At 36.7% G+C, this 23,008-nt stretch overlaps 1 protein-coding gene across 1 annotated transcript in view; it reads left to right on the forward strand.

Moving 5' to 3' along the window:
* Positions 1–23,008, forward strand: part of HMG20A (high mobility group 20A) — a 69,374-nt gene that overhangs the window by 500 nt on the left and 45,866 nt on the right. The window lies entirely within an intron of this gene.

Consider the following 23,008-nt stretch of genomic DNA (forward strand, 5'->3'; position numbering starts at 1 on the left):
CACTTCCTGTTGGGGGAGGGGAAGAAGGCCGTCCTGGGGGAGGGGAAACATAACTCACTTCCTGTGGGGGTAGGGGGATGATTTCGGGGTGTCCCTCCCACGCTTCCTGTGCCGGCGAGGTCTTGAAAAGGTGATGCTTGTTGCCACTTATACAGCCCGTATTTTAAAGGTTTGGAATTGTGTTTTATGTGAAAAGTTAGATAATTCCACCAATTTGTGCTCATCTCCAGCCTCCAGTAAGAATTTATGTGAGTTTTGTTTCAACGTGTAAGGTGGAAAATTTTCTCCCCGACAAAATTTTCTTAGTGCGCTCGCCAAAGAATAGGAACCATTTGTTAAAATTCTCCTCTTTGCGAAACGACATGCCGTACTTTCTTGTGTAACTCCTAATTGCCCACCTCTGCTCCCCGACTCACGTCCAACCTTCACCGAGAGGTGTAGTGTTGTCTGCCTTGACATGACACAGGAACTCGAGCGACTCTTAAGGAGGCGGTTGATCCCAGAACGCGACATTTTCCATAAGTTATGAGGCCTGTCCGCCTTACTGGAGTGAAAGGATCATACTGAAGCACTCGAATACTTGGCGTGGCCTTAATTGGTGTGATTGGCATCTTAAGTTTCCTAAACCCGCTGGTTTTAGACCACAGGTTCTGCCCTGTGCCTGAGAACAACATGTAGCATTCGTGAAAGTTAGATGAGTACGTTTTCCCCCTTTGTGATTTAATTAAATTCAGATCAGTTCAACAGCCGTATCTATTTGTTCTTTGGGGTTTTAAAGCAGGGTGCAAGAATCAGGAAATTCAGCCCAGATTTTAAGTAGGGGGGGAAATTGGCTCACAACGGACAAAAGATGATTAAGAAAGAATTTCTGTTTCCTATATTCTGTGTTTTATAAGTAACTATATGTAAAGTGGTAATGAACACTCAACAATTTTTATTTCTCGGCTTCTGTTTTCAAGTACCACAACACTTGGGGTGGGTGGGTGTGTACTGAAGGAATCAGTCTGTTTGGAACTTATGAAATCTCAACAACTGTAGTAATTTTAGAATATCAAGTGAACTGTGATGTACTTCAAGGATTTTTAAAAGAATGAAGCCAGTGTATTTTTTTCTTTTGAGATTGTTACCTAATCTGTCCTCAGAGTTTGCAATTATTTTAATTCTAGTTCTTTTAAAAAGTTACTTTGTTTAGAGTTTATTAGAAAATGTTTTAAATTACATGTTACAATAAAAGGAAAATATGTTTTAACCTTCTGTAGACATGAAGGATCTAAGACCCTAAAAACCAATGAGTTATCTTTTTAAAGACTACCACATTTCTGCAGTAGTTGAAAAGGCAAGACGAAATGTTGTCATTATAAGGTTGCAGACAAGTAGACTGCCTCAAGCAAGAATTAATTGCTTATAGAGAAGGTGTTCACTGTCTTCTATATTAGTGTAATATAGAAGAAAATATGATGTCGTCATTCTGCCAAATTAAACTGTTATAGTATTAGGAATTACTGAAGTAAGTAAAGATTGGAACTAAATGAAAAAGAGAGAAAACATAGTTAAAATATTGATTGAGATATAGTAGTATTGCCTTTTGGAAACTTCGGAAAGCAAAGGAGTTTTTAAAAAAAGAAAGCAAAGTTGATTAAATTGGTTTCTGTGCTATTTCATGGAATAAGTGCAGTGTAATAGAAATAAGAAAAATTGCTGGGGTTGAAAGACTTGAGCAGCTTGAAAACTGTTCAGAAGATTGCAATATATAAAACACATATCTGAGAGCGGATGTTTTGTGATGAGTGGTAGTTATTCATTGGTTCCATCCAAAAAGAAATATTAGAAAAGCTTGTGAAAAATAAAGGGAAAGTCATGGCACCTGTGAACCTCCTTTTAATTATCTTTAAAAGTGTTTCTGTGAAGAGGATTGCTATCTCCCAAAGGCTTTTTTTTTTCCTTAATGCTCTTTGTTGCAGTTTTCTTTGCATGTTCTAATAGAAATATACTATCAAAGTTAGAAAAATGCTTTTGTAAGTGTGCTCTTGTTACATCTTTGAGTTAATGAATTTGAGATTTTCATTCTTAGTTGCCATATATAATAGAGAACTTGTTCATTTTTAGAGTATTTAGATTAGATAACCATTTTTTCCAGAAGCAGTCATTTGGATACCCTGTTCACAGCGGTTTGAAATATTAAAGCAGTAGGTCAAAATTCTGTATTTCATCTCAGTGACATTTGATTAGCCACAAAACACTAGATACCATATATAATGCAAAAGTGTCTTTTCATTCTTTTGTCTACCTTTTTTTGTAAAATCATACTAATGTTTTACGACTATAACTTTTTCGTGTGTTGTTTTAGTAGATTTTGCCATGAGATTAAGTGTTAAAGAACGTACCCTAATAACTTGAATGGTTTTTAAACTTACTACTCTGCAATCTTTACCTGTACTTCAGGGCCTTCAAGAGTATTCAAATGAGAATACCTCTTACATGACTTTTTGTGATTTCAACAACAGCTTACTGTGGGCCGACTGTGTGCTAATCACTGCATTAGGGACTTGGAATGCATCAGTGAACACAGACAAATACCCGTGTTCTCTTGGAGTTTACTCTCTTGTTTCCAAATTACTTACTATTCCTAAGTAAGATCTGTAGTGTGATCATTGTTCAGATTGGATCAAGAAGCAACCCTACACTTGATCTCTCTCAGGGTTGATCTCCAAGCCATTCTAAACCCAGTTTTGAAAATTTCAACCTGTTTTTCCTCCACCCCATCAAGCCATGTGTTAAATATTCAGCCTCATTCAATGACACATGCATCAAGACCCTACATCCTAGACTCACTCCTTTGTTGGTAAAAACAAAAGTGAACAATGGGGGGAAGATGGCATCACACAGCCCTGGGTTCAAAACTGGTGTGGACATTTTACTAGCTGAGCTTATTAGCTTGGCAGCCTTGAGCAATTCACTTGACCTCTCTGAGCCTCAGTTGCCATAAACCCAAATGTGGTTGTTTGGTGAATCAAGGATATTATTTGTAAATCACCAGGCACAATGGCTGATATTATGAGCTTAATGAATGCTATTATTTTCCTCTCAGTCTTGTTTCTGCTCTTCTAGCTATTGGGATTTGCCCACATGTCTGTTTTAAGCTTTTCATATTCCCAAAAGTATAGGATACAGTACTAAGATTATTGAAATTCTTTCTGTCTTTCCCTAATAGCATGCTCACTTAGCTGTCAAGATTTTATTTTTTGTTTCCTGTGGGAAGGAGATACCATGTTTCCCTGAAAATAAGACCTAGCCAGACAATCAGCTCTCATGCATCTTTTGAAGCAAAAATTAATATAAGACCTGGTATTATATTATATTAAAATAAGCCTGGGTCTTATATTAATTTTTGCTCCAAAAGACGCATTAGAGCTGATGGTCCAGCTAGGTCTTATTTTCGGGGAAACGTGGTATCACTAATTTCCATGGTCACTTTAGAAAACATCATAATAGAAAAGTTTTAAGAAAAGGTTAAGGAATCACTAAAGTAATTTGAATTTTTATGGGAAGACTTTAGACCCATTCTTCTAAGCCTATTTAAATGCTAAGCCTAACATTCAATGCCCTTCACACTATGACCATATTTCTCATTAGCTATCTATAGTACATTCCTAACTAGGTTGGTCTCTGAAGAAAAAGTTCTATACGATATCCTGTCTATCTTTGTTCATGCTATCCTCTGCCTGAAATAGTTTACCTTTCCCTAAAAATCCCTATCAGATGCCACCTTCTTTGAGGCCCTTTCTCAGGTACCACCTTCAACTTCAAGAAATATTTCTTGATGTCTGTCTTTCCAGTCTCTGAATCATACATGCTCAGTTGAACCTCCATTTTGTACTTAAAGTATTTAATATCCAGTGCTGCTGCTATTGTTGTTTCGTTTTGTTATTGTTATTATATGTATGGTTTATGTACTGCCATAAAAGGCTTCAGACTATCTCTTATTCCTATTTGTGTCTCTTGTCATACCTGACACAATGCCATTCACATAAGTAGTCAGTAAATATTTGTAGAGTTGAACTGGCACTTTGGGGTAAGATTAAACTAATCAGTAAATTTCATCCACTATTTATTCCCAACATTAAGCACAGTGAACAGCATACAGTAGATATTCAAATATCTGTCTAATGAATAAATCATCATTTTTTCATTTGTGGCCATCGTGCAGTGTCAGTATGTCGATATATATATATATTAAACACCTACTATATGATCTGAACTGTGAGAACTGACCCCTGCCCTCAGTTTAATTGGAAAGAAATTGTAATTAATACGTGTAGACTCTGAAGACTGCAGATGTTTGAGTGAAGTTGGGGTGGAGAGGTCCATGGAGAGCTGTTTGCATTGTGGGGGATATCCCAGGCTGTCTGAACTCAGAACAGATTTGGATATCAAAAGATAATTTGCAATTGCATTCCTAGGTGTATATACCCAGGAGAATTGAAAATATGTTAACACAAAAACTTTTACATGAATGTTTATAGCAGGATGATTCATAAGAACCAAAAAAATAGAAACAAACCCAAATATCTATGAATTATGAATGAATAAACAAAACGTGCTACAGCTATACAAGTTCTGACAATCAAGTTCACGAACTCATCCTAGAAAAAGAGCTACATACCTCTTTGCTAAATATCACTGTGGTCATGTTCAAAGGTGGGAAGCTATGCACCAACACCAGCACCTAGTCCATCCTTCAAAGCAATTTTAAAACTTTCTGTAATGGCCATCATAGCTGCCGTCATATTACCCTTGATGTCCTGAATGTCATCAAAATGTCTTCCTTTCAATATTTCCTTTATCTTTGGGTAAAGAAAGAAGTCATTGGGGGCCAGATCAGGTGAGTAGCAAGGGTGTTCCAATACAGTTATTTGTTTGCTGGCTAAAAATTCTCTCACAGACAGTGCCATGTGAGCTGGTGCGTTATCATGATATAAGAGCCATGAATATTTGGCGAAAAGTTCAGGTCGTCTAACTTTTTCACGCAGCCTTTTCAGCACTTCTACATAGTAAACTTGGTTAACTGTTGGTCCAGTTGGTACAAATTCATAATGACTAACTCCTCTGATACAAAAAAAGGTTAGCAACATTGTTGCAACAAAGTTCGCAAACTTAATTGTCAGACCTCGTATAATGTAATATTGTATAACAATAAAAAGGAATGAAGTAGTAATGTAAGATATACCATGGATGAACCTTGGAAATATTACACTAACGTGAAAGAAACCAGACACAAAAGGCCACATACTGCATGATTCCATTTACATGAGATGTCTGGAATAGGCAAATCCATAGAGACAGAAAGGATATTAGTGGATGCCAGGCACTGGGAGTGGGGATTGGCTGCTAACAGGTATGAGGTGTCTTTAGGAGTGATGAAAATGTACTGGAATTGCATAGTGGTAATGGTTGCACAACCTTGATGCTAAAATACCTTGTATAACAATATGCTAAAAACGACTGAATTGTACACTAAATATGTGAATTTTCATGGTAGTGAACTATGTCTCAAAAAAAGAGGAAGGGAGATATTTAAACTTGAAGAATGGAAAATTTTGGATGGGATTAGAAGGAGGAAGCAAGATATTTGGAAGCAAAAAGATGGTAATTTTTCCTCAGATCCTAAAGGGAAATATACGTGGCTAGGTACAGGGCTACAGATATGTTGAAGATCAGGTGAATATGGGTGTGAAGGTTCCTGGCTGTCTTTTGTCTTAATGAAGCAGGCAGTGAGGTGACTGTTTAGACAGGAGAAAGGGTGTTGACAAGATTTTAGGAGCTTGAAGGAAGCTTCAGGTTTCTTTTTGATTAGGTCAAGGATATAGTGTATGATCAACTTGGTTTCTATGTGACAGTCAACTGAGTTCAGAGTGTGAACGTATCATGAGGTAAGGGAGTCTGATAGCAATCAACAAGCAAGTTACTAAAGAAGATGGACGATCTGAGACTGGACAAAGTTTAAGATTTTACTTTGATTCTAAAACTATCCCCAGATGATGAAAATAGATAAATCATAATGGAAAGGAACCAAGGGTAATGATTTCAATACACAGAAATCAATACAAATAAAGGTATTCATTTGAAGAAATACTGAGTACCTTTTTTGTGTCAGGCACTAGTAAATGAAAGTATAACTATTTTCCTTATTTGAATTATTTCTTAGGATAAAGTCTTGTGAGTGGGTTGTTTGTTCAAAGAGTATGGGCATTTTACAGTTCTCTATACAATAGCCACATTATTTCCCTTAAAGGTTTTACTAATTTTTGATGCAGTGTGTATAAGTGTGTTGTCTCCACCACACTTCCAATAGCAAATTTTTCCACGAGTTGAATAAGCATAAAATTATTCTTTGCTTTGGTTATTGTTTTTAATGTGATGTGTTTCTGTACCATAGCACTGGTATCTGTTGGAGCATGAAGGAATTCAAAGCCTTTGTATTCAAAGCTCCCCCGTCTGGAAGGATATGAATTTTTAAGGACCCTAGGAATCAAACCAGCCTCTGTATTTGAATCAGCTCAAACACTGCTTTTATTCAGTGGTGCTCTCATGTTCTAAATGATGTATTCATACCACATTTATCCATAATTCCAATTCCCATTTGATTAACTTCATTCTAATAATTTCGTGCTATAGGTATTAACTTTATTTTGCATATGAGAAAACTGAGGTTTAGAGAGGTCACTTGCCAAAGTCACTTAACCAGTAAGTAATAGAGACAGGACTTGGATCCCTCTGAGGGCAGTGATCGTTCTCACACTCTGTGATCCCTCAGCATCACTACTGAAATTTACTGGGACTGCTGGAAATGAAGAGAACTCTGAAATGGAACTTGAACAATCAGGCACTTACTTACCTGTGTGCACAATGAAGCAGTTAACAGAGAAGGCTTTTTAATTTTTTTATTGGGGAGGCAATAGTACATAGACAAAAGAAGCAGGTCTCTCTTTAAGCCTACATTTTCAAGGCGCTTTATTTTCTTCCCTGCTAAGCAGGTACTTAACTGCCCCAAAATCTATGGTAGGAGCAAAGTTGTAGGAGGAAGGCAGTGGTAGGAAGGCATTTCCTTTTACGTATATGTAGTGATATCCATCTGATGGTAGAAGGAGCAAATGATCCAAAGTAGCTTTTAAAATAACTTCAAGTCTAACATGATATTCAGAGCATACTAGGAGAGATTAGCAAAAGGAGAGATTCTTTAATTTCAAACTTAAGATCAGGAATGTAAAACAGGAGATGCCTGTTCTAATGCTGGCTTTTATTAATCAAATAAAATATAATCCCAATATATAGAAAAGTTAAGGACCAAAGTTACACGCCAAATAAGTGAAACAGTGGGCATTAGAACATAGGCCTCCTGCTTCCCAGTACTGAATTGACTGAACTAAGTGAAAACAATATTCTGTGTGGTTGTTTTGTAATTTATATGTGCAATTATTTTTATAATTTAATGTGGTATCCTTAAAGGAGATCACATCTCTGTATCTTAATGATAAAGATCTAAACAGCAAATTGCTAAATGTTTGGTGATAGGGCAGAATAAGAAGTGATGGTGACGATCCCTACTGTAGCAGAACCCTAACATATCAGATAGTCTGCTTGTAAATTATACCTAAATAGGATTTATTTGTATCCAAGATTGCATTGATGGGAATGGGAGACACAGATCTTTTGAAAGCTATCATGGAAACATTGTTCTTGAAAGATTATGATGTGTCTGTGTGTGTTTATATTTAAGCATTTGAATTTTCAACAGAACCCAGTTCTCTTCTTTCATCCCTACTCCTTTAAGTGAAACTAATACCCCTGCTTCACAAGAAATAGTACCCACATACTCCATTCTTTTCTTACTTAGACTCAAAATTTATATCTCCTTTTTCTTGCCCATATCCACACTTCCTTCATTCCTATACTCCATAGCTTTAATTTTCTGTTCTCTTGATACAAACCTTTCATTGTTGCTGGTGATATCACAATTACTACAGCTGTTTGGGGAAACAATATAGCTGTTGTATCAACAATAATAAAATGTTCATAGTCTTGAACCAATAATTCTACTCCTAGGATTTTATTCTGAGAAGATACTTCAAATACGGAAAATAGGTAAAGGCAAAAATGTTAACAGCACTGATAGTTATACTGTCTAAAAAAATTATTTTTAAATGGAAACCTTGTACATATCCAACAGTAGAATAATGGTTAAGCAAATTATTATCTATCCATTCAGTAGGCTATGAGATATTCATTTTTCACAATGGCTTCTTTTAAAATAAATTGAAACACATTACAAGAATGATTTTGCAAAAATGAAAAGGAGAAAAATAAATCAGAAGAAAACAAAATAGAAAAAGTCATGTGATTAGTGTATATTTCTGAAGCATTTGTATTTTTGTATAATAATAGCTGACATTTATTGAGCACTTACTGGTGTCAGGCACAATACTAAAGCAATATTATACAAATGATATTGAGTAGTTAGTAAGAAAAATGCTTAAGTCAAATCCTTGGTCCATCACTTATTAGTGGTCCATCACTTATTGGTGGTGTCTTGAAAAAGGAAATGGGAGAAAACAGCTATATGTATCATTAAATTATTAAATCCATATCAAGTGCCTAGCACATATAAGCTCTCATTAAGTGTTTTTGTTACAGCTTTATGATATAGTGTTATTTTCATTTCACTTAAAAGAAAATTGAAACTCAGAATGTTTAACTACCTAGGTTACATAACTTGCCAAAGTCACACAGCTAATAAGCAGTAGAGTTTTGATTGATAACCCAAGCTATGACTTCTGCTCCTGGCTCTGAGGACCTAGGTTGCTCCAGACTAATGCTTTTGCTGAAAACAACATGAAGAGGCAGGTTTTTTAATTAAAAAGAAAAGAACAGTGAAAGCTTCAGAGACTTACTGAGACAGCCAGGACCTTTTAAGAAACCAAAATCACGAAGCCAAGAGAACTTCAAAAAAGTGATCTGGTGATGTTCTGTGCTTCTCTTTTCTCCTCCAGGAATTTACTTAATTCATATTGCAGGACAAGAAACTATGAAACTTAGCAGAGAATTTCTGCTAAAAACAGAGAAAACAATAGTCTCATGGGCAGGGTACACAAAAATTGAAGTTTGGGGATTTCCAAGTAGCCAGGACTGAGGGGCCAAGGTTCTGGACAAGAAGGGAGGAAGCAAAAAATGATTTTTTACACTTATTTTGCCACCAAGAAATTTGCTGCACAGACTCAGAGACTAAGAAGCTAAGTAGAAAATCCCTGAAAAGCAGAGGGAATTTTTTATCCATCTCATAATATTGAGAAGCAAAAATTAAAATACGTGTTCCTCCAAGGAAGAGAGGCCCTATAAACACCTCCAATTCTCAAGTCAGATTCAGTAGAAGACTACACCCTTAAGTGAGGGCAACCTAGAGGTAAAGAGAGGGCCTCACGAAAACTGCCACCTAGACTCAAATCACCTGTTTCTGATTGAAATAAAATTATCTGTCCAGCTGCTGCATTCCAAAGGATAGGGTTATTTCTCTGGAGGAAGTAATATCATCCAAAACTTCTACAATTTCTCATATACAAGATCTATCATGCAAGCAAAAATTACCAGACATGTGAAAATAATAAGATCAAGAGAAAATATAGACAACAGAAACAGGTACAGAAATGATGCAGGAGTTACATTGTGACTACTGTGTTTAAGAAAACAGGTGCCAAAAGATCCAAGATGGTGGATTAGGTAAACTCTATGCCTGCTGCCTCCCAGGATCACACCAAAATTACAAATTATAGAACAATCAACCTCAAGAATCAGCTGAAGAGCAGCTGAACAGATCCCCTATACCTAAAGATATAAAGAAGAGGCCACAGCGAGACTGGTAGGAGGGGTGGAGACATGAAACGGGCTGACCCCAAACCCACAGATAGTGGTTGAAGACAGCTAATAAGCAGTAGAGCTTTGATTGATAACCTAAGCTATGACTTCTGCTCCTCGCTCTCAGGACCTAGGTGGATCCAGACTAATGCTTTTGCTGAAAACAACATGAAGAGGCAGATTTTTAAAAAAGAAAAGGATAGTGAACATCTCTGTGTTGAAGGTCTCCCCTGAAGAGGGAGGAGTCCCAACCCCACACTGGGCTCCCCAGCCCAGGGGTTCTGTGCCAGGAAGAGGAGTTCCCACAACATCTGACAATAAAACTTAGGTCTCTGCCCATCCCAGTGAAACAGAAGGTGGCTGGAAACCCAGATGCCCTCTTAAAAAGCCCCGACACAGACTCATTCGCTTGCAAACACTCACCTGATCTCTGGTGGAGCAGCTTGATGAGCACCAGAGACATACAGAGAAAACTTGAGTTGTGTAGCTTCAGGCAGGGGTTGGAGGGATAGGAGTCATTATCCCTGTTTGGAGCCTAATTCACCTGCAGCCTACAGGAGGATCCATCCTTTCTATGTTGTACCCTCCTCCAAAAGGCCAAATCTGAGACTGCCTTAGTCTGGTGAAATCCACATTTGCACACCACCTTGGTGACACTTGGGTTCCTGCCCTGCACAGCTGGTGCTGCATCACCAGGGACACTCAGCTACTGAATGGCCAGCCCTACTCCCACAAGCTGGTGAGGCCTCTTACAGCACTGGATAGCCCACAGTGGACCAGACCCTGAGCTGCAGCTTCTCGGGGACCTGTGGACTGAGGTGAGCAGTGGCTGGCGGTGGTGTTCTCGGGGCACTTTGTGAAGTGGTCACAGGCTGAGCACTGGCACAAGACCTGAATCTGCATTAATTTTGTCAAAACCATCTGCCATTGTTCATGACTCCCTGGGATCCCACCCTACCCACCTAGAGCTGCATTGCCAAGGGCATTTTCAACTCCAAGTCCACAAGCCCGGCCGTGCACCTAAGGATGCTCTTCCAATGGCTGAGATGACAGGTAGTGGGCAGGTGGCACTGGACCTAGGGGACCCTGAGCCTTTTGCTGAGCCTCTCCAGGCCCAATACTGGGGGCAGCAAGCCTCAGTTCACAGCGAGGCCGAAAACAGGTCCAGCACAGGCAGCAGCCAATCACATATAGTTTTGTGGTTCTTGCCACGTAGCCACGGGCCAGTCACAGGCAAGGCTGAAACTGGCCTGCACGGGAGACCCTCCTAAGACACCAGGAACAACACACCCAGCAGCCAGTTTCAGACCACACCAGAGCACTACCTGGTTAGTCCCACAAACTGCAAACCCAAAGGGTGACCTCAACAGGCACAAGAGCATGCAGGGGCAAATCCTCCTCTGAGGGTTCAGCCCACATACAGCAGCTGGTGTGTGCAACCAGTTCTGACAGTCAGCCAGCCTGGGAGGAAAGCCCACCCACTGATGTACCAAAAGCAATGAAGGCTCAACTACAACAGAAGAGCACAACGAAAGGGACACTCCTGGAACACGCACAGGAGATCAGGGAGTTGTACAACCAGACTACACAGGACACATACTACATAAGGCTACCCAGCAAAGACAGAGAGACAATAGGAGATATACCTAATACATAGAAGCAAACGCAGAGAGACAGCCATGATGAGGAAACAAAGACGTCCTAAATTAAAGAACAGGAGAAACTTCCAGAAATAGAACTAAATGAAATAGAGGCAACCAACCTACCAGAGACAACTTTAAAACACTGGTTATAAGAATGGTTAAGGAACTTAGTGAGAATTTCAACAGAGATAGCAAGCATAAAGAAGGACATAGAAAGCATAAAAAAGAACTGGTCAGAAATAAAGAATACAGTAATTGAAATGAACACACTAGAAGTAGTCAATGTCAGATTAGATTAACCAGAGGATCGAATCGGCGAGTAGAAGACAAAGTAGCAGAAAACACTAAATCAGAACACAAAAGTAAAAGAAATTTTTATAAAACGATAGTTTGAAAGTGAACTTTGGGACAATATCAAGCATAACAACATTTGCATTATAAGTACCAGAAGGAGAAGAGAGGGAGCAAGGGATGGAGAACCTATTTGAAGAAATGATGACTGAAAACATCCCTAAGCTGATGAAGAAACTAGATATACAAGCCCAGGAAGCGCAGAGAGTCCCAAACAAGATGAACCCAAACAGACCCACACCTAGACACTTCATAATTAAAATGGCAACAGTTAAAAGAAAATTCTAAAAACAGCAAGAGAAAAACAACTAGTTATTTACAGGGAGCTCCCATAAGATTATCAGCAGATTTCTCACCAGAAACTTTGCAGGCCGGAAGGGAGTGGCAGGAAATATTTAAAGTAATGACAAACAAGTGCCTACAACCAAGACTACACAGAAAGGCTATCATTTAAAATTGAAGGACAGATAAAGAGCTTCCCAGATAAGAAAAAGCTAAAGGATTTCATTATCACCAAGCCAGTAATACAAAAAATGTTTAAAAGGACTTTTTAAAAATAGAAGAAAGGAGAGAACAAAGATCAAAAATATGAATAAAATGGCAGTAACTGTTAGGTTGGTGCAAAAGTGATTCCAGTTTAAAAGGTTATAAACAATTGCAAAAAAACACAGTTACTCTTGCATCAACCTAATATGTACCTATCAATAATCACATTAAATGTAAAAGGATTAAATACTCCAATGAAAAGAAAGGGTAGCTAAATGGATAAGAAAACAAGACCCATGCATATGCTGTCTGCAAGACACCCACTGTAGATCAAAAGATACATACAAGCTGAAAGTAAAAGGATTGGAAAAAGATATTTCTCACAAATGGACATGAGAAAAAGGCCGGGGTCGCAATACTTACACAAAATAGACTTTAAAGCAAAGACTATAATAGACAAAGGGACACATTAGAAAATAATAAAGGGATCAATCCCACAAGAGGACATCACCCTACTAGACGTTTAGGCACCCAAATAGGAGTACCTAAATATATAAAACAAATGTTGAGTGACATAAAGGCAGCGATCAACGATAACGCAATCAGAGTAGGGGACTTTAACACCCTACCTATGGACAGATCTTCCAGACAGAAAATCAACATGGAAAGAGCAGCCTTAAATGACATACTAGACCAGATGGATTTAATTGATATTTTTAGAGCATTTCACCCCAAAGCAGCCAAATATACATTCTTTTCAAGTGCACATGGTCTGTCTTTTCCAAGATAAACCACGTTAGGCCACAAAACAAGTCAGTAAATTTAAGAAGACTGAAATCATACCAAGTATCTTCTCTGACCACAATGGTATGAAACTAGAAATCAATTACAAGAAAAAAAAAAGAAAAAAAAACATGGAGACTGGCTGACATGCAACTAAATAATGAATGGGTCAACAATGAGATCAAGAAGGAAATCAAAAGATACCTGGAGACAAATGAGAATGAAAACACAACAACCCAAAATCCATGAGACACAGCGAAAGCAGTCCTAAGAGGAAAATTCATAGCAATGCAGGCCTACCTAAACAAACTAGAAAATCTCAAATACATAGTCTAACTTTACACCTAATGCAACTGGAAAAAGAACAGCAAACAAAGCCCAAAGTGAGCACAAGGAAGGAAATCGTAAAGATCAAAGCAGAAATGAATGAAATAGAGACTAAAATGATACAAAAGATCAATGAAATCAAGAGCTGGTTTTTTGAAAAGATAAACAAAATTGACAATCCTTTAACCAGACTCATGAAGAAAAAACTAAGGACCCAAATAAATAAAATCAGGAATGAAAAAGGAGAAATGACAAGACTCCACAGAAATACAAAACATTTTAAGAAAGTACTATGAGCAACTACACACCAACAAATTGGGCAATCTAGAAGAAATGGATAAATTCCTAGAAGCATATACTCTTCCAAGGCTGAATCAAGAAAAAAACAGAAAATCTGACCAGACCAATTACTACCAATGAAATCGAATCAGTAATCAACAAGCTCCCAGCAAACAAAAGGACCAGATGGCTTCATAGGTGAATTTTACGATACATTCAAAAAAGAATTAACACATATTCTCTTCAAACTGTTTTTAAAAATCCAAGAGGAAGACTCTGAAGCTCATTTTACAAGGCCACCATTTCCCTGATCCCAAAGCCAGACAAAGACACTACAAAACAAAGGAAACTATAGGCCATTATCCCTAATGAATATAGATGCAAAAATCCTCAACAAAATATTAGCAAACCAAATTCAGAAATACATTTAAAAAATCATACACCACTATCAAGGGAGATTCATTCCTGGTATGCAAGGTTCAATATTTGCAAATCAATTAACATGATACACCACACACAAAAAATGAAAAATAAAAATTATATGGTCATATGAATAGATGCAGAAAGAACATTTGACAAAATCCAGCATTTATTTAGGATGAAAACTCTCAGCACTATGGAAATAGAGGGAGTATATCTTAACATAATAAAAGCCATACATGATAAACGCACTGCTAATATTATACTCAATAGGGATAAGCTAAAAGCATTCTCCTTAAGATCAAGAACAAGACAAGCATGCGCTTTTATTCAACATAGTACTGGAAGTTCTAGCCACAGCAGTCAGACAAAAATAAATAAAAGGCATCCAAGTGGAAGAAGTAAAATTGTCATTATTTGCTGATGACATAATGTTATATAGAGAGAATCCCAAAGATTCCACACAAAAAAACTATTAGAACTGATAAATGAATTTAGTAAAGTAGCATAATACAGAATTTTCAGAAATTGGTTGCAGTTTTATGCACCAATAATGAACTATCGAAGAAATTAAGAAAACAATCCCACTTAAAATTGCTTAAAAAAAATACTTAGAAATAAATTTAACCAAGAAAATAAAAGACCTGTACTCAGAAAATTCTAAGACACTGAAGAAAGTAAAGAAGATACAAATAAATGGAAACATCTGCAATGCTCATGAATAGGAAGATACAACATTATTAAAATATCCATACTACCCAAAGCAGTCTATAGATTCAGTACAATCCCTATCAAAATACCAATGTCATTTTTCACAGGACTGAAACAATCCTAAATTTTATATAGAACCATAGAAGACCTAGATAACCATGGGAATCCTAAGAGAAAAAAATGCTAGAGGTATCACACTACCTGACATCTAATTATACTACAGGCCATAGTAATCAGAATAGTATGATATTGGCATAAAAACAAACACATATGTCAATGGAACAGAATAGAGAGCCCAGAAATAAATCTATACCTATATGGTCATTTAATCTATGACAAAGGGAGTAAGAATTTACATTGGGATAAAGACAGTTTAATAAATGGTGCTGAGAAAACTGCACAGATACATGCAAAAAAATGAAACTAGACCACCTTCTTACACCATATACAAGAATAAAATGGATTGAAGACAAATGTAAGACCTGAAACCATAAAACTCTTAGAAGAAAATATGTGAAATAAACTCTCAAACATTGCCCTTAGTAATGTTTTTGCTGCCATATCTCCTCAGGTAAGGGGGAAGGGAAGAAAAAATAAATGGGACTACATCAAATTAAAAAGTTCTTTTCACAGCAAAGGAAATCAACAAAACGAAGACATCCTATTGAATGGGAGAAGATATTTGCCAGTGATACATCTGATAGGGGTTAATATTCAAAATTTAATTTAAAAACTCATACAACTGAACACACACAAAAAATCCAATTTAAAAATGGGCAGAGGAACTGAATAGTCATTTCTCCAAAGAGGACATACAGGCCAATAATCAGAGAAATGCAAATAAAAACCACAATGAGATACCACCTCACACATGTCAGAATGGCATCATCAATAAATGAACAGACAAGAGCTGGAGAGGATGTGGAAATAAAGGGAACTCTTGTGCATTGTTGGTAGGATTGCAGATTGGTGCAGCCACTATGAAAATCAGTATGAAGTTTCCTCAAAAATTAAAAATAGAACTATCTTATGACCCAGGAGTTCCACTCTTGGTTATTTATCCAAAGAAATCCAAAACACTAATTCAAAAATATATATGTACCCCTATGTTTACTGCAGCACTATTCACAATAGTCAAGATATGGATACAACTGAAATACCTTTCAATAGACAATTGGATAAAGAAATTTGGTACATTAATACAATGGAGTATTACTCTGCCATAAAAAAAGAATGAAATCAGCATTTGCAACAACATGGATGAACCTAGAGTATATTATGCTAAGTGAAATAAGTCAAACTGAGAAAGACAAATACCATATGATCTCATGTGGTATCTAAAGAGCAGAATTAACAAGTCAGAAGTAGACTCATAGATACAAAGGACAAACGGATGGTTGCTAGATGGGAGGGGGTTGGGGGAATCATTCAGAAAGGTGAAGGGATTAGGAAACACTGGTAATTACAAAATAGTCATGGGGATATAAACTGTAGTATGGGGAATATGGTCAATAATTCTATAAAATTTTGTGTAATGTCAGATGGATACTGAACTTGATGGGGAATCACTTCATAAGTTGTATGGATGCCTGGCCACTGCGCTGTACACTTGAAACTAATAAAATACTATCAAATGTCAACTATAACATACATATATATATATATATATATATATGTATGTATACATATGTATATATATAACTATCCTGGGGGGAGAAAAAAAATGTATATAAGTGGACACTTTGATCAATGTTGCTCAAGCAGTAGTTTGCCATAATCAAAAGTGTCTGGATGCTGATGGTAACCACTTTGAGCACCTCTTGTAATTGCAGAAGTGAAACGTGACTTGTATTCATCTTTTGTTATCAGTTTATATTGAGTATTAAAATTTTAGTAGTTTTTTTGTTTCTTAAAATGTGTATACATTTTTTTGGCCATATATATATAGAGAGAGAGGGAGGGAGGGAGAGATTTAAATAAAATGTATGATAACTGACACAAAAGGTGAGGTCAGTGTAAGTGGAAATAAAATATACCAGGGTCATAGCATTGTCTGGAAAGTAGTATAATTACTAATGTTTTATTAGACTAAAATAAGTCAGAGACAAACAGAATGAAAAATCACTGGATTAAAAGAAGGAAAAGACAGGTGAGACAAACAGCAATAACATAGATAGAAAATAAATTTATCAAAAATCCAATTAAAAGACAGTGGTTGTCTATGATTTTTTAATCCAGTATTTTTTTAACCCAACTGTACTGCTTATGAGAGGCACACCATAAATTTTAAGGACCTAGAAAGGTTGGAAATAAGTAAATGGAAAATACGTATCTTGCAAACACTAACCAAAAGAAAGGTGGGAATATTCTATATTCTAGCAGTGCATAGGATACTTGAATTCAAGAAGAATGACTACAAATAAGGAAGTACATTTCATAATTATAAAAGGATTATTCTACCAAGAAAATGTAAGAATTATATTTGTATGTATAAAGTAATATAGCTTCAAAAAAATATTTCTTCAAGGTCACATTGAACTTTTACTAAAATAGATTGTACAATGGGCCATAAAGCAAGTCAACAAATTTCATCCAGAATATGTTATCTGACCACAGTAGAATTAAGTACAAAATGGATTATAAAACAGTAACTGGCAAACTCCCGCACCCCAGTACATTTTTTAATAGCTTATTAGATCAAAAAAGAAAGCTCAATGGAAATTAGAACACATTTGAAATAGAGTAATGAAGATATGTCAAAATACATGTGAATCAGCTGTAGTTATACTTGATGGGAAATTTATAGCCTAAAATGCATATGCTAGAAAAAAAAAAGCCAAATATCTAAATATTGAGATCTAAATATCCATCTAAATATAGTGATCTAAATATCCATTTAAAGAAATTAGGAAAAGAACAGTAAATTAAGCCCAAAGTATAAGGAAGGAAATTATAAAAAGTAGAATGAAATAGAAAACAAATGTACAATAGGTAATATCAACAAAGCCAAATTTTGTTCTTTGAGAAAAGCAGTAACATGCATAGCCCTCTAACAATACTGGTCAAGAAAGAGAACACAAACTACCAGTATTAGGAATCAAAAGAGGACATTTCTTTATATATGTTAAAATGAAAAGAAGACATTATGAACAATCTTATGTGGACAAATTTAAAATTTTTGATGAAATGGACACATTATTAAACACACTTTACCAAAATTGGCACATGGAGAAGTAGAATATCTGAATACTGTTTTTACCTGTTAAAGAAATTGAATCCATTATTTAAATTTTTTACAAAGAAAACCATACCCTAATTGGTCTGTAGGTTAAATAAATCCTAATAAAATCCCAGATGGTTTGTACATCCTTGTAGGGTAGAAAGAGGGAATAACAAATTGATTTCTAAAATCCTCAGAGACATGAAAAGGACTAAGAGTAGTCAAGATAACCTTGATTGAGAACAAAGCTGAAGGATTTTCATTACCAGATAATGGTTTACTCTAAAGCTACAGTAATTAGACAGTTTACATTCACACAAGTGTAAAGGAATGGATCCATGGAACAGAATAGAGCCCAGAAACAGTCCAACACATGATTACTTGATTTATGACAGCAGTGGCACTGCAATACGGTAGCGAAAGAATGGATTTTTCAATAAATGGTGCTGGGTCATGTGGGGAGAAAAAAAATGAATCTTCTACCTCACAACAAAGCTAATTCCAGTTGGATTAGCGACCGTGTTTCCCCAAAAATAAGACTGAGCCGGTCAATCAGCTGTAATGCGTTCTTCGGAGCAAAAATTAATATAAGACCCGGTCTTATTTTACTATAAGTACAATAAGAAAAATATTTATAGTAAAATAAGACCGGGTCTTATATAATGTAATATAATACTACATTATACTGGGTCTTATATTATTTTTTGTTCCAAAAGATGCATTAGAGCTGATTGTCCAGCTAGGTCTTATTTTTGGGGAAACACGCTATCTAAATGTGAAAGATAAAACTTTAGGGGGAAACTAGAAAACATCTTAATGACCTTGAAATACGTAAAGATCCAGAAAGGAAGAAAAGACTGATAAATTGGACTTCATCAAAATTAAGAACTTATGTTCTTCAAAAGACACCATTATGAGTAAAAAGACAAGTCACAGTGAAAGTACATATTTGTAATTCATGTATCCAATAAAGGACTTGAACTCATAAAAGTCAATATGGACAAGAATCAAATTTCAAAAAATAATAATACTTAGGTGCTCCACAAAATAAACTATCCAAAGGCCAATATGCATCCAGGGATCACTAAACATCAGATAAATGCAATGCGATACCACTCAAATTTTTAAATGATTCAAATTTAAATGGCTCAAATTTTTAAAGATTGACACTATCAGGTGTTGATGTGGAACAGAGGAAACTCCTATGCTACTGGTAGGCATGCAAATCACCACAATCATGTTGGAAAGCAGTATGGCTGTATATTCTAATGGTGAAAATGCAGATATTAGAAGATAACCTAGCTGTTCCTAGGTATATACCCAACAAAAATCTGTACATATGTTCACCAAAAGACAAGAAAGAGCAAGAGCATTCATAGTAACATTCTTAATAGCATAATGTCCATCAAGGTCGAATGGGTAAATAAATGTTTCTTGAATGATCATCAAGCATAATGTTGAACAAAAGAAGCCAGACATCAATGAATACATAGTGTATGAGTAAAATTCAAAAACAAGCAAAACAATGTATGGTGTTAGAAGTCACACTGGTTATCTTTATGGGAGATGGGGCACAAGGTGGAAGATTGCTGGCTTGTAGTAGTAGTCTGTTTCCTGATGTGACACAAGTGTGTATATTTTGTGAAAAGTCATGCTCTTCACAAGGTATACACTTAAAATTTGTGTAATTTTTCCTAATATATTTAAGTTTACTTAACCTCCCCCCACTTTAAATGCCTTTAAAGGCTATGTAATTTTTCTGGACATCTCACACATACAAACCATATAAATGGTATGCTTCTGCCCCTACCACTCCATCAAAAGGGTTCTTGCTAGATCACTAATAACTTCCATGTTGTCAAAAACCATAGACAGCCTTCACATTCTTACTGTACTTAATGTCTCAGCAACATTTAGATTTACCTTTTTTTGTCAAATACTCTTTGACACCACTCCTGGTTCTCCGCCTGTCTCTGGTCATGTCTTCTGAGACACCTCTGTAAAGTCCTCAATTCATCTTGTAATAGCTGGGTTCCTCAGGACTCAATCCTAACTCTTTTCTTACTCTACCATTTCTGCCCAGGTTATCTCTTACATTCATGATTTAAAATACCAACTGACACGTGCTGAAAACTCCTAAATTCCTGTCTTCAACCCAGACTTCTCTTCTGAGCTCTAGGCGCTGGTATCCAGCTTCCAACTTAACGTTTATCTCAAAGGCATCTTACAATGAACATATTCAGTTAAACTCTTGATCTTTCCCCTATTTCTACATTTGCAGTCTTATCTCTATAAATCTTGTCTCTGTAAATATCTACATTCAGCCCTTCATATCCACAGGTTCCGCATCCAAGGATTCAATCAACCTTGGATCAAAAATGGAAAAAAATTCCAGAAAGTTGATTCCTAAACAACTATTTATACAGCTACATTGTATATTTTAATAGTGAACATTATAAGCAATCGAGAGATAATTTAAAGTATACAGAAGGATGTATGCAGGTTACATGCAAATAATATGCTACTTTCTGTAAGGTGCTTGAGCATCTGGGACTTTGGTATCTACAGAGGTTCCTCGAAGCAGTTCCCCATGGACATACCAAGGGATGACTATACTGACTTCTAACTTAGAAATCTTGGGATCATTCGGGAGACTTCTCACTACCATACATGCACCTATGCACGAATGTACACACATCCTCATCCAGATCACTACAAAATTGTATTGATTCTACCAAGTGTGTCTTGAATCTACCCTCTATGCTGTTTCCACTCCCACCCAATACCTTGTTCTGAGTCACCAACATGCTGTGATAGATAGACTATGGCAGTAGCTTCCCAACTGGTCTTTCTAGATCTATTCTTACCCATCAGTCCATTCTTTACACAGAAGTTAGACTCATCCTTTTGAAACCATAACGATATCATGCTTCCCCTTAAAATTCTTCGAAAGTTTGCTCTTAGAGAAAACCTAAATCTTTAACATAGCCCCATGTCTACAGGATTTAGTGCCTGCCAGCCTCTCTGTTTTGTTCCTCTGCTGATCATTTTTCTCCAGCCACTCTAGTAGTCTTTCACTTTCTTCAAAGCACCAAGTTCTTTCTCACCTCAAGCCCTAATAAGCTGGTTCCTCAGCATGGAATATGGCTACTTAACATTCAACTCTCACTCTACTTCTTCAGAGAGGTCCCCTGACTAAATGACATCTCCCACTGTTACTCTGAAACATTCTGTTGTTTTATTCGTAGCATTTTTCACAATTTAAAGTTTTGTTTCTTGATATATTTGCTTAATGACTTTCACCTGAAAACGTAATTTGCATGACACCAGAGACAATTTGTTCACTATTGTAGTTCTGATGTCTTCACTAAGTGCCTTGTACATATTATTTGTTTAGTGAATATATGATGAATAAGAAAATATATCATGCCACCTTAGGTAAACTATCGGTCAGGAATTGTTGCATAGGTGTGCGCTGTACAGCAGAAGCATGGAGAGGTTATTTGTTTCCTCTGCTATAGTCCTTTATGTCTTCAAAATTGCTCTTTCAGGAAGGCACCGCTTAATCATTATAACACCTGGAGACAGTTTTAGATGATTAGTCAGTCTTCTCAGTGGTGTATGTTTTATGTGTTAAGCTAAACTGGCAGATGTGGCCAGGTTTTCTTTACACCCCCACAGAGGAATACACCTGCCCACATTTCTTAGATTGGAGCTCTTGAAAACTAGAGGCAGTGTTTTCAGTGACAGTCTTGGCTGAACAACTCGTCTTCTTTTGTACAGTTCCATTTTTTACAAAAATCATTAGGGCCCTACAAATGAAAGGGTTCTACAAAACAAATTGCATTTGTTTAACTACTGAGATTAATGGTATTGTTTGTGTAAAGATTATTAGCTACTTTAGTCACATAAGTATACCTTAATGCTACTGTCATAGTAAGTGTAGACATTCCTTTTAATCACAAGGCAAAAATGACCACATTTCACAATACAGATATCTCCAGATATGTTTTGTAAGTGTCGTGCGGGAGACCCTGCTCGCTGCGCCATTTGTCGTGCGGGGAGGCCTGCAGGGTCTCTGCTCCCGCTCCCCACATAACACAGGATATGGTGAGGCCAAAAAGGAACACCCACGGAGTCACAGGTAGGGGAGCCATACCACTATATTCTCTCTGGCGGCACTATACTCTCACTGGAGGCTGGATCCACACCGTCCGCAAACCGCCATCCACACTTGCCAGCCCAGCGCCATCTTCTTGCTAGCCCCCATCTTTTCTCTCTTTCCTCTTCTCCTCTCTCCTCCGTAGCCGCAGCAGTTATATCAGCGGCTAATTGGCTAACTTGCTACAGCTGACGGCCAATCAGCCACAGCTGACGGCCATCTACTACCCGAGCCAGCACTCCTCCACGTGAGGCCGAGAGCCTGTAAACTACTTTCTGGGGCGCTGCCCCCACAGTAAGATACACAGAGCTGTTACGATTTGATATTACAAAATATTCATTTTCTTAGCTTCTGTTTGCTTTCTTCATTTTTAGACCTAGTTTTTAATTAAGTTCTAAATTGTTTTTAAGCTAATTTCAGTAAAATAAGATTCTTAATTCTAAGTTTGATAGAAAATTCTAATAATTTGAAACAGCTTTCAGGCCACTAACATTTCTCAAAACCCATGGAAAAATGCCTGTTTAATACCAATTTTAGACCATGTAGATTTCATTTCAAGAGAAACTGTTTTAGGGATTTATCATATGTATTAATTATAGTAAATGAGGAATTCTTATTCATTTCTTAAGTCTAGATACCATATTTAGAATTCTCCCATAAACTGAAGAAACATGAATGTTTATTATGCATGTTAGCAGGTTTAGGGCCATGGTCGGCAAA

Source organism: Rhinolophus sinicus, chromosome 3, assembly GCF_057876585.1.
Source record: "Rhinolophus sinicus isolate RSI-liver-muscle chromosome 3, RSI-T2T, whole genome shotgun sequence".
NCBI lineage: Eukaryota > Metazoa > Chordata > Mammalia > Chiroptera > Rhinolophidae > Rhinolophus > Rhinolophus sinicus.